This window comes from Phaethon aethereus (assembly GCF_964289735.1).
Source record: "Phaethon aethereus genome assembly, chromosome: 3".
Taxonomy (NCBI): Eukaryota; Metazoa; Chordata; class Aves; order Phaethontiformes; family Phaethontidae; genus Phaethon; species Phaethon aethereus.
In genome coordinates, this window is record NC_138576.1 from 101926414 (window position 1) to 101937012 (window position 10599).

Consider the following 10599-nt stretch of genomic DNA (forward strand, 5'->3'; position numbering starts at 1 on the left):
AAAATTTCCACATATACCAATTACAGAATATATCCCTAAATTTAGAAAGTAGTATACTGGAGACGAAACACCCACTATTGCTTATACAAAGAGAGAGTTGACCGAAAATTTGTTTGATGTACTATGGTGCTCTGCAATTCGTTTGAGGTAATTTATGATTCTTGGATATTTCATAGCTTGTTCATTAATTTATGAAAGAGTCTTCCCAGAAAAACTAAGACACAAAATACACCATTAGGTTACATACCTCACAAGAAAAAGCTTCCCTTCATGCACTACGAAGAAAAGTGAAGATTTTAATGTCTAATCAACAAGATGTGATCTCTACACAAAGAGTAGGATCACTACCCAAAACCTTGTGATTATATCTTCAAAGAAATCAATGCCTAAAGGAAAGTACGCTAGACACACATGCAGCCTAAACCAAATTTATTCTGGAGGAAAAGATGAAAAATGAATAGTGGTTGTGACACAAAGCACCTTGTATGTCTCTGGAAACTTGAACAAACTTGAAGTTCAGTATCTTCCTTATAAATGTGTTTGGCCAAAAGGAGCAAGATAAAATATTTTAGACCTTACCTTCATGCAGTGTACATTTAAAGACTACCCCAACAACAAGAAACAGAGAAAAGTCATGGGAAAGGGGTTTAGAAGTCAGAGAGTGGGAGTACAGATGCCATGTTACCACACATAGTGGTAAAATACACAAAGAATGTTGTGCCAAGCTCTCAACAGAACGTATGCAGGAGATTTTACAGTAGTGAAATCTGGATGTACTTCAAATAACTGGGCTGCTCAAAGTCTATAGCTTGTCTTACTCTGCCGTGGTGGCTGGCTTGTATTTCCACAAAATACCCTCTCCACCCTCAAGGCAGCCTAGTTTCTTGCTGCTACACGCTACGAACTAAGGGGGGTGGGGGGAAAAGATGCATTTGTTCTGTTCTAGCGAGAAGTATGACTTCTTCAGAAAACCTTGCAACCTCCATTTAGTCAGTGTTTGAGCCCACAAGAAGTGGTGGGCAACAACTAAAGAGATCATGAAGGAGCCTTCATTGTCAGCATTCTGACATAGCCAGGTACCTTTGCTCATGTGTGGGTCTCTTCAGCAAACCTAAAAGATACACTAAAACATAAAATTCCATATGAAATGAATGCATGCCAGTAGAGGTTGGTACAAAGGAGTAAGCAGCATATTTCTCGGAGCAAAACATGATAGCCCAGGGTTTACCATATTAGCCAACTCACAAATATATTGTGTAGAATGACTACTTTTTCCACCTGTGTAGTCTCTTAAAAATGGAGCTTCAGCTCTGTGGTGTCTTCAGTCCAGATACATAATAAGGTCTAGCTACAAGATGAATTACAGATTGCTTTCTGGACAGACCTACTCCAGCAGACATGACAACTAATAAAATGGAACACCCTCCCACCCCCACCCCACCCCGCAAAAAAGCAAACCAACAACGAAAAACCTACCACCGATGAATCTGCTCTGAGACTTTCTCCTGGCTACCTCCCTTTCAACATGACCCACTACAGCCAGCAAACCTGAAAGCCCACCCTCCCAGGCTGAGGGAATACAAGCCAGTCACTCCAATTGAATAAGGAAAATTACAGGCTTTGAATTGCCTAGCTACCTGAGGAATATCCAGAAAGTCACTGGCAGTTATCCTATTAAGAAATACAAATAAGATTTATGTTTTATAATCCACAGACTACCAGTGTTTAAAATATTCATTCAAGAGGCTCATTATATTAAAAGTACAGAATACTGGAAAATATAGTCAATACAGGGAGACAAATACATATTTACCATGTTTTTAAAATCACCGTTCAAGCCTCCTGCTCACCAGGTTTGACTTTGTACTTGTATTGAACTAGAAATAACTTTGGCTTAAGCAGTTGCTATGGGTGGTGTCCACCCTCACTCCCTAGCCCAAAAGCTGAGGAATACATAAATTCACATGAAGCTTCCTTCCCCTGAAGGTTTTGTTTAATTTTAGAAGTGTCAGGGAAATGTTAATGTTACATTTTGTTGCATATTTTCCAGCAGCATGTGACATATGCCGAGAAGGGAAATAACACTGTTTGTCATTATGACTTTACAGCCAAGGAGGAAGAAAGAAAAAAAAAGGAACCGAATTAAACCTGTAATTCATAGATCTGTTAAATACTGTTTTCTGCTATCCAAACTAGATTTAATAGTTTAAAGTGAATACAAGGTTTTTTTCTCTGCTTCCCCAAACTGCTGATTTATTGCAAACCAGGATAAAATAGTTTTCATCAAGAGCATCTGCACGTAAAAAGTTTGACTTATCAAGTTGGGAAAAAGAGTTCTGACAATCGATTCATCATTTTCAAACAAATCCTTATTTACATAATCTTTAAGTTTAAACACTGTAGTAAGTGATAAGAATAAAAATCAGTAACCGAAACAGAAGGACTTGGGAATAACTGAAGTAGACCAAGACATTTAAATATTTACAGATTCAAAGTTTCATGAAATGGGAAAATTGTTTCCTATCCAGCTCAAGTGCCACTCGTGACGCTCCTGCATAATGGAAATAAATTAAGGAGACATTTAGGTGTGTACACACAGAAAATGAAGAATCCAATAACACATTCTGGTTTTTCTCCCTTTGCCTAAGATATTGAGAAATACCTGTGTAATTTCGTTTCCCTTAGGCTTCATTAGAACAGACACTGGAGTTTATCCGAGCACCCAAGTTTTGATTCTCCTGGCTACCTTAAGCCAGTATCCTCCTTGCATCAATCCCATGTCTAAGGTGACAAAATAGTTGGTCATTGTTTCCTCTTTTGCGGTCTGCATCCAATATAAATATTACAAAGGAAAGTGCTTGTGGCATAAATTAGTGCAAAGCTGTATTTTCAACTCTTCACTTTTTAAAGTAAAACAGAGATATAACTACAACTTTGTCTGACTCTCACAGCAAAGCTGATCACTCCAACGAAGTTTATGTTGAAATGCGTAAGAAAATTAATATCACAGGCTAAGAAAGGAGGAATTGTTGTCTGTCCCTCTGTCCTCCATCAAGATTAGCTGCAAGTCTGAGTTAAAGAGTCTGCATTGTCCATAATTTCTCTGGGATAACTGCATTACGGTCAATGGGGTTGTGCCAGAGAAAGTGAAGCACCAGTTTTCCACAAATACAGACTGTATTTCAAAAGTTGCTGCTCTGCAAGAAGAAAAAGTAGTAAAATTTGAATCCAAACCAGCTTGCTCTGCTTTGTTTAGACCAAGTTGTCTGTGAAGAGCATCACTTTCATTTCTTCCCAGCCCTAAAAAGATACAGTACAGCAGTACTGGAAACAACCCAATGCACAGCTGAGATCACAGAATCACTAGGTTGGAAAGGAGCTTCAAGATCATCAAGTCCAACCATTAATCCAGAACCACCATGTCCCCTAAACCATGTCCTGAAGCGCCACATCCACACGTTTTTTGAACACTTCCAGGGATGGTGACTCCACCACCTCCCTGGGCAGCCTGTTCCAATGCCTGACCACCCTCTCCGTGAAGAAATTTTTCCTAATATCCAATCTAAACCTCCCCTGGCGCAACTTGAGGCCATTTCCTCTTGTCCTATCACTAGTTACTTGGGAGAAGAGACCAACACCCTCATCACCACAACCCCCTTGCAGGTAGTTGTAGAGAGCAATAAGGTCTCCCCTCAGCCTCCTCTTCTCCAGACTAAACAACCCCAGTTCCCTCAGCCGTTCCTCATAAGACTTGTGCTCCAGACCCCTCACCAGCTTCGTTGCCCTTCTCTGGACACGCTCCAGCACCTCAGCATCCTTCTTGTAGTGAGGGGCCCAAAACTCAACACAGGATTCAAGGTGCAGCCTCACCAGTGCCGAGTACAGGGGCACAATCACTTCCCTGCTCCTGCTGGCCACACTATTCCTGATACAGGCCAGGACACTGTTGGCCTTCTTGGCCACCTGGGCACACTGCCGGCTCATGTTCAGCCGGCTGTCAACCAGCACCCCCAGGTCCCTTTCCGCCGGGCAGCTCTCCAGCCACTCCTCCCCAAGCCTGTAGCATTGCATGGGGTTGTTGTGGCCAAAGTGCAGGACCCAGCACTTGGCCTTATTAAACCTCATACAGTTGGCCTCTGCCCATCGATCCAGCCTGTCCAGATCCCTCTGCAGAGCCCTCCTACCCTCCAGCAGATCAACACTCCCACTCAGCTTGGTGTCATCTGCAAACTTACTGAGGGAGCACTCGATCCCCTCATCCAGATCATCTATAAAGATATTGAACAAGACCGGCCCCAGAACCGAGCCCTGGGGAACACCGCTTGTGACCGGCCGCCAGCCGGATTTAACGCCATTCACCACGACTCTCTGGGCTCGGCCATCCAGCCAGTTCCTCACCCAGCGAAGAGTAAACCCGTCTAAGATGGCTAGAAATACTTCAAATCAGAAAGCTCTTTCCTGCCCGTATCGTTATAGGCTTAATTTTTTATACTCACACACATATACATTTAATAAATATAAAGATGTTACTCACTACCTTATTGCATCAAAACACAGTATCAGACCATTCTCCAAAAGACAGTTTCACATTTTTTTCCTTCATTCATGTTTTCTTTCTTTAGCCACCTGCCTACCTATATCCAGAAATGTTAGAGCAGATGGGTATTGACAACTACTATACAAGCGCCAGAGATTCCAATTTGTACTAAAGACTTCAAATGTCAATGCTGTCAACTGCTCAAAACACCCTCAACTTTTATATGATCTCTGAAATCTCAAAGTTTGTATTCAAGACGTGCATTCCCTTGCAATTACAAGAACTATCATCTTATATCTGTGGAGGTGACTTGCACTGGTGCCACTGCTTTTTGGCTGTGGCACACACATGGGTGCCTAGGTAGAACGTAGACCAAAGGAGCAGCATTTGTTCCTGGCATCAGCTGGCCACGTTAACAGTATACATTCACCCATGCTGTTGGGTCTCTCTTTCAAGGATATCCGACTGGTAGCCAGCCCACTGACCCACCAGCACAGCATCAGTATATTATGCTTAGTCTGCTGTTGAGACTTGCTATACTAAGGAAACCAGTTTTGTAGGAAGACTGGGGATTGAGGCCCAAATCCACTGTGAATAGCCATGTGGCGGTTCCTTGCCAACCCTTAGGCCTTCAATAGAGGACCATTAACGAGCTTGCAGAGTTTATACAATAAATCCAAATGAATAGCTTAGGGAAATAAAGAAAACTGTTATTAGCAAGGCCAACATCCTATTACCTCTATTTCAACCCAGTAAGGCAGTTGGTTAGATGTTCTGCTGAGCTTTCCACAGAATACCTCTAGTGCATGAAGAAACCAGAAACATGACCTTTCTCAGGCTTTCCAGCAGAATTTTCCATGAATTTGGGTTTTAGACATCACTAGGCTCATTACTGAAAAGATACTAACCAGCAAGAGCGTATTGTTATTGCCATAAAAAAGAAATGTGAAAATAAGTTTTGCTTGGAGTCATATGAGGGAAGGGGGAAGGAGGAAAAAAAAACCAAAAGACTGAAACCCAGAACATTCTGTAACTGTAACTGGAGGATTTTGGAAGGAAAACAATTCGGAAAAGAAACTCTAATCCCATCATGACCATTCTCTCAGAGAAGCTGGAGAAATTGCCTTCTGTAAAAATAAACAGAAATAAGCATTTCTGTATACACCATAAACGCCAGAACATTGAAGAAACAACTTTAATTTTGTAAGGACTGAAAGGATAAGTAATAAGTTGGCAAGGCTGCCTACACATTTGTGAACTCTCACAAATATTACCTACCACAAGTCTAAATCACTGCCAGCTCTGGCTTATATTAGCCTATTTTAATATCTTACCAACTGCTCTGCCAGAGGATAACTGACCTTTTAAGGATTTTCTTCTAGTGCATACAAGATAGTGTCAAGTAAATGATTATCAGTTCTCCGAGACTGGAAATCTACAAATTTCATTTCTAATCTTTTAGACAGACTATTACCTCAAATCATGATTTATTAGCTTTTTGAAAGCTTTTTACATTGATGAAATCCTAACATAAATGTTTTAGAGTAGTAAGTCTAAATGACTAAGCAATGAGTCCCACTGTCCACAGAATAGGTGATCAAGCATTAGATCTAGCAAAGCTGTATTATGGATTACCTAGAATAATAAATTTGTATAATAGTGGGTTCCACTTTTCAGCTGGATTCTTCCATTTGCTCAGGTAAGATGACTGGCGCGCGCGTGCACACACACACACAAATCTATAGGATTCCAATATATATTGCACCCCCACTGACTTAGACTAAAATTAAGCAGTATGATAGAATCTGAATCATCAGATCTGTTTCCTTTTCTGAATTTTCAAACTATATATCAGTATACCTGTACTGGCTGACAAAAGAAACCCAAAACAAATACACAGAAAGGACACAGCTTAAGACCACCATGGACCAGGTTGCAAAGCATATGCATTGACAAATCCAGTAGCATGCACTGAGAATATAAAAAGGGTTGTATGTTAAGTTTCTTTACTAGAAGAAGGGAAAAATGTGACTTGGAAACATGAGAATGACTGGATCTTGGAAAGTTGCTTTAATTCTATTGGAAAAAAAAAAAGTGTAACAATAATGCCAGTCAAATAAGATGATCTAATTTTCCTCTTAAAGCCGTATAGTAAAGCAAAAAAAAAAAGTTAGCCTCTATCTGTAGCAGAGGCCTGTGCAAATGCATCAATCATTGGTGAATGCACTTTGATTTCTAACTGCCAGGAGACAAGAGTGAAACTCAGAACAGAACGGCTCCACAGCTTCTCCAAAGGCCAGCTGGATCTGCCTGCTTTACTAAGTGGAAAAGAGTCCCTACTGTTATTTCTGAGAAACCCTTGGCTCTGTAGATGTGTGCAGCCACAGGATTTGTTGGGGCTTCAGATCTGCATATCTTTCCATAGTGGCACTTTCCCTTGTCCATTTCTGAATTAAATGGCAGTTTTAATGTTTAGTTCTGACATGGGGGTGGAATAATGCTCTTACGTTTTACAGACAGCATACTCCTTAAAGTTTATAGAGGGGTTTTGTTACTGCTGCTTTCAATTAAAGGGAAGGGTGAAATGGTGCTATCCCAGTCAGGTATTGGATGGCAATGGCTTAAAGTTTCATGTACATGAAAAAGGAACACTGATATGAATTGCAATGAGGGTTGAAAGCAGCACAATTATATCAAGGTTCTCTATACAACAATTTACTCTGATGCAACTGCAAGATGGGGGGTAGGGTGGAAGAAAAATTGGTCATAGAGTAGCATCTAATACTACAAATTCACCATCTCAATTTAAAATTTCAGTGTTAAGATAAGCTTTTAAGTTCCCATATCCTGCAAGGGTATCAGTGTAGGAATAGCCTCATATTTCTACAGAGTCTTAATGATAAGAGTTTCAGACTGCTTTAATTTAGATAAGACAGGTGGCTTTATTAAGACTTTAAAACAAATAGTCTAGATACTAAAAACACTGCATTAGAATACAGGGCTAAAGAAATCCCAGAGCAACTTACTTTAAATGCATGCTCCCTACTTTCATGCTGCACAACTGAGATAGAGTGCTCCATTTTCTCATTTAGAAGCTGAGTCTTTGCCATAAAGATATTTTCCTGTTGGTAACTGGGATGTTTCAGAAGATACAAGCAGTCATCCAAGTACAACTTGAAAAACCTACGTTTCTAGAGTGATAAATACTACTTTTGTTATTCTTATTCCTACTGCAACTTTTACATGCAACTGCAGGCTGCAACATAACAAAATCTAAAGATTTAAAAATTGTAATAAGAAAAAAAAAAAGCCTGCATTGCAGCAAATACTGTATTTTATAATGCTTCTCCTGTTCTTGCTCAGAGAAGTTTAGTATGCTAAATATCTGACTCCAAAGAGAGAGATACCTTTGCTTCTCCCCCACCCCATCAGCAAAAAGGGAACATTATGTCTTCATTTTGAAGGGATGCTATAAGATAAATCCATTAAGTATTTGTGAGATGTTACAGCAGTAAGCTAAGTCAACACATAGAAAATGTCTGCAGGTAAGACGAGAGGACCACAGAAACAAGCTTGACCTACTGCTTTAGCTGAAAGCTAACACTTAAAAGTTGATAGTTTCCATGTGGTTATCCCTTTTCTCATTTGAAAAATTAAACATTCCTGTACTTCATCTCTGATTGAGTATGAAACAGATATAATTTCTGTACGTAGCGCCAGAATCCCAACCAGACCCTTCCATCAGTGATTATTATTACGGTTTTCTTGCTGCAGATTAAACAGGGTAAGTCATCTCCTTGATTCCACCAAACTTGAGTGGAACATAGATGTTTTAAAAATACTTTAGATGTCCTCATTTTATAATACAGAAATAACATCAGTTCATGTGTTCTATTACATCGTGACTTCATGCTACTACACTGAACAGTAATCCTGGAAAGTGAAAGTCACAGCTGTACTGGATACTACACATCCCACTCAACTGAAGTGTGACTTTCCTATATACAGCCTCCCCCCCATTCCCAAACAGAAATCTTACGTTCTTTTCATGTGTCAGAACCCTTTCCCACACCGAAACAGCTACCTCTTCATTACCACCCCTCTGTCTCAAGTGTCATCTCTGCTCCAGAGGTATGAGATGGCCCCTCTCACAGAGATGGTCCAGTCGGCCACTGCACACACACAGGCGGCCAGCCTTGGGTACCAGAAAGCTTGGCTGCTTTTACCAGCTGTACCAGTCCAACAACTGAGACGTAACCTATCCCGTCTTTCCTCCTCGTGACCTTAAACAGTTTTTGCCAAACACACACCACACAACAACAAAAAAATCCCAGAACACTATGATTTAGCCTCTCTGGAAAAATAAAACAGATTTTGAGTTTTGTGACTGTACTTGTCCAATTTCAGCATGTTAAATGTATGTAAAATTACCAGCCCTGTTCACTGTTTTAGCAGTTATAAGGATTTTTCCTTTTTCCAAACACTGGGGAGAGTTTTCCTAGCAGACTTTTAAAAATCATATTCTAAAGAAGAAATGTTGGCTATACAGGTCAGGAAATCATTTATTTAGGCAAGTTCCAAAGTACACCAGGACTGAGATGCTTTGAAAGCCCGTCTGCCAGATGACTTTGTCCCACTTTGAAAACAAAAGCAACTCTTTAGAAAGCACTTTCTTAAAGCTGTTAATCCTTTAAAAGAAGCAATTCTTAAATTATCCATCCTATACAAGCAAACAACAGAGCCCAAGGGAGTCTTTCCGAATGGTTTACATAGCTATTTGAATAGGTTTCTTCTAAAATGTATATAGTATGCAAATAACTATTACAGAGCTGCAACACATGAAAAAACATATTTTATTCTGTTTTCTTGAACGTGTAAATGAAGAACACTTACTTGGTATTCAGGAAACATAACCAACAATGATATATAATTGACTAAGAAAGAAGATATTTAGCAAACAAAGATCAAACTCATTGCCTTCAAAATTGCAAGCTTATTTGCTATTAAAAAAGCACAACTACAAATTAATTCATTAGGAGTATTAAAAAGGAAATCGATGGCATCTCCTGCCATACTGAGAGTACATAAACCCTAAATGCTGAGCTACCCATGTTCCACGTTCGGTTACACACCCAGAACTCCCCTCATGGTACGATGAGTATCATCTAAAGTAATCTTGGATCAGTCCTTAATTACTACATCAACCATGTCAACTGCAATGGGGACTTGGGGAACTAGGTATCCACACACTCCACTCATTTCCATAGTAAATGTTGCTCAATATCTCAAAGATAAAACAGATTATTTAAGCGGTTTGTAATATCCTCTGGAAGGTCAGAGTGACAAAATCCAGCATTTCATTAAAATTTGAAAACATGGTCAGTCAAGCGGACCCAAAGCAAGTGTGCCATTCAATCCTGAAAAAGCACAGGTAAATGTATATTACAGATGAGGAAGATTATTTTCATCTTCTAGTGTTGCTGAAGTGACACCAGGAATTAATGTACCATTAAGCCTATTGTTCCTGTGATGTAACTTTTCTTGATATGAAATGCTGTTGGAAAACCAGAGCAATATACAGTGGAAGACACTCGTCCAGACAAAATTCCAGCAGCAGAAGCCACCCAAAGTAGCTACCCTCCCCAGAACTGCTCATTCCAACACAGCAAGGGAAGAGAGTCAACGTAGCTGGAAGGACAAGTCTCTCAAAGAGAGATCTGACTTCAGTGGTGGGCGGGGGTGGGGAGGGGGTGGGGGGAGGGTATTGTTTGCTTTTTGGTATTTTGGGGTTTTGTTTGTTTGTTTTTAAGATTGTTTATGTCTCTTTAAAAAAAAATATTTTGTGCAACACTCTGAAACAATCTGGGAATGGTGTTTTAGAAAGACTGACTTATCTCACAAACCTAATAGCCAAAGAGACATTGGAGATGGATTGTCTGATTTAACTCCAAGACCAAAAAAAACCCAGACATTTATTTGGCTTTCTGCAAGATCTTTGGAAGGGCAGATTCAGTTAAGAGCTTTCCCCCTCGCCGGCTTTGGGGGAGGGGAGTGTTACTATA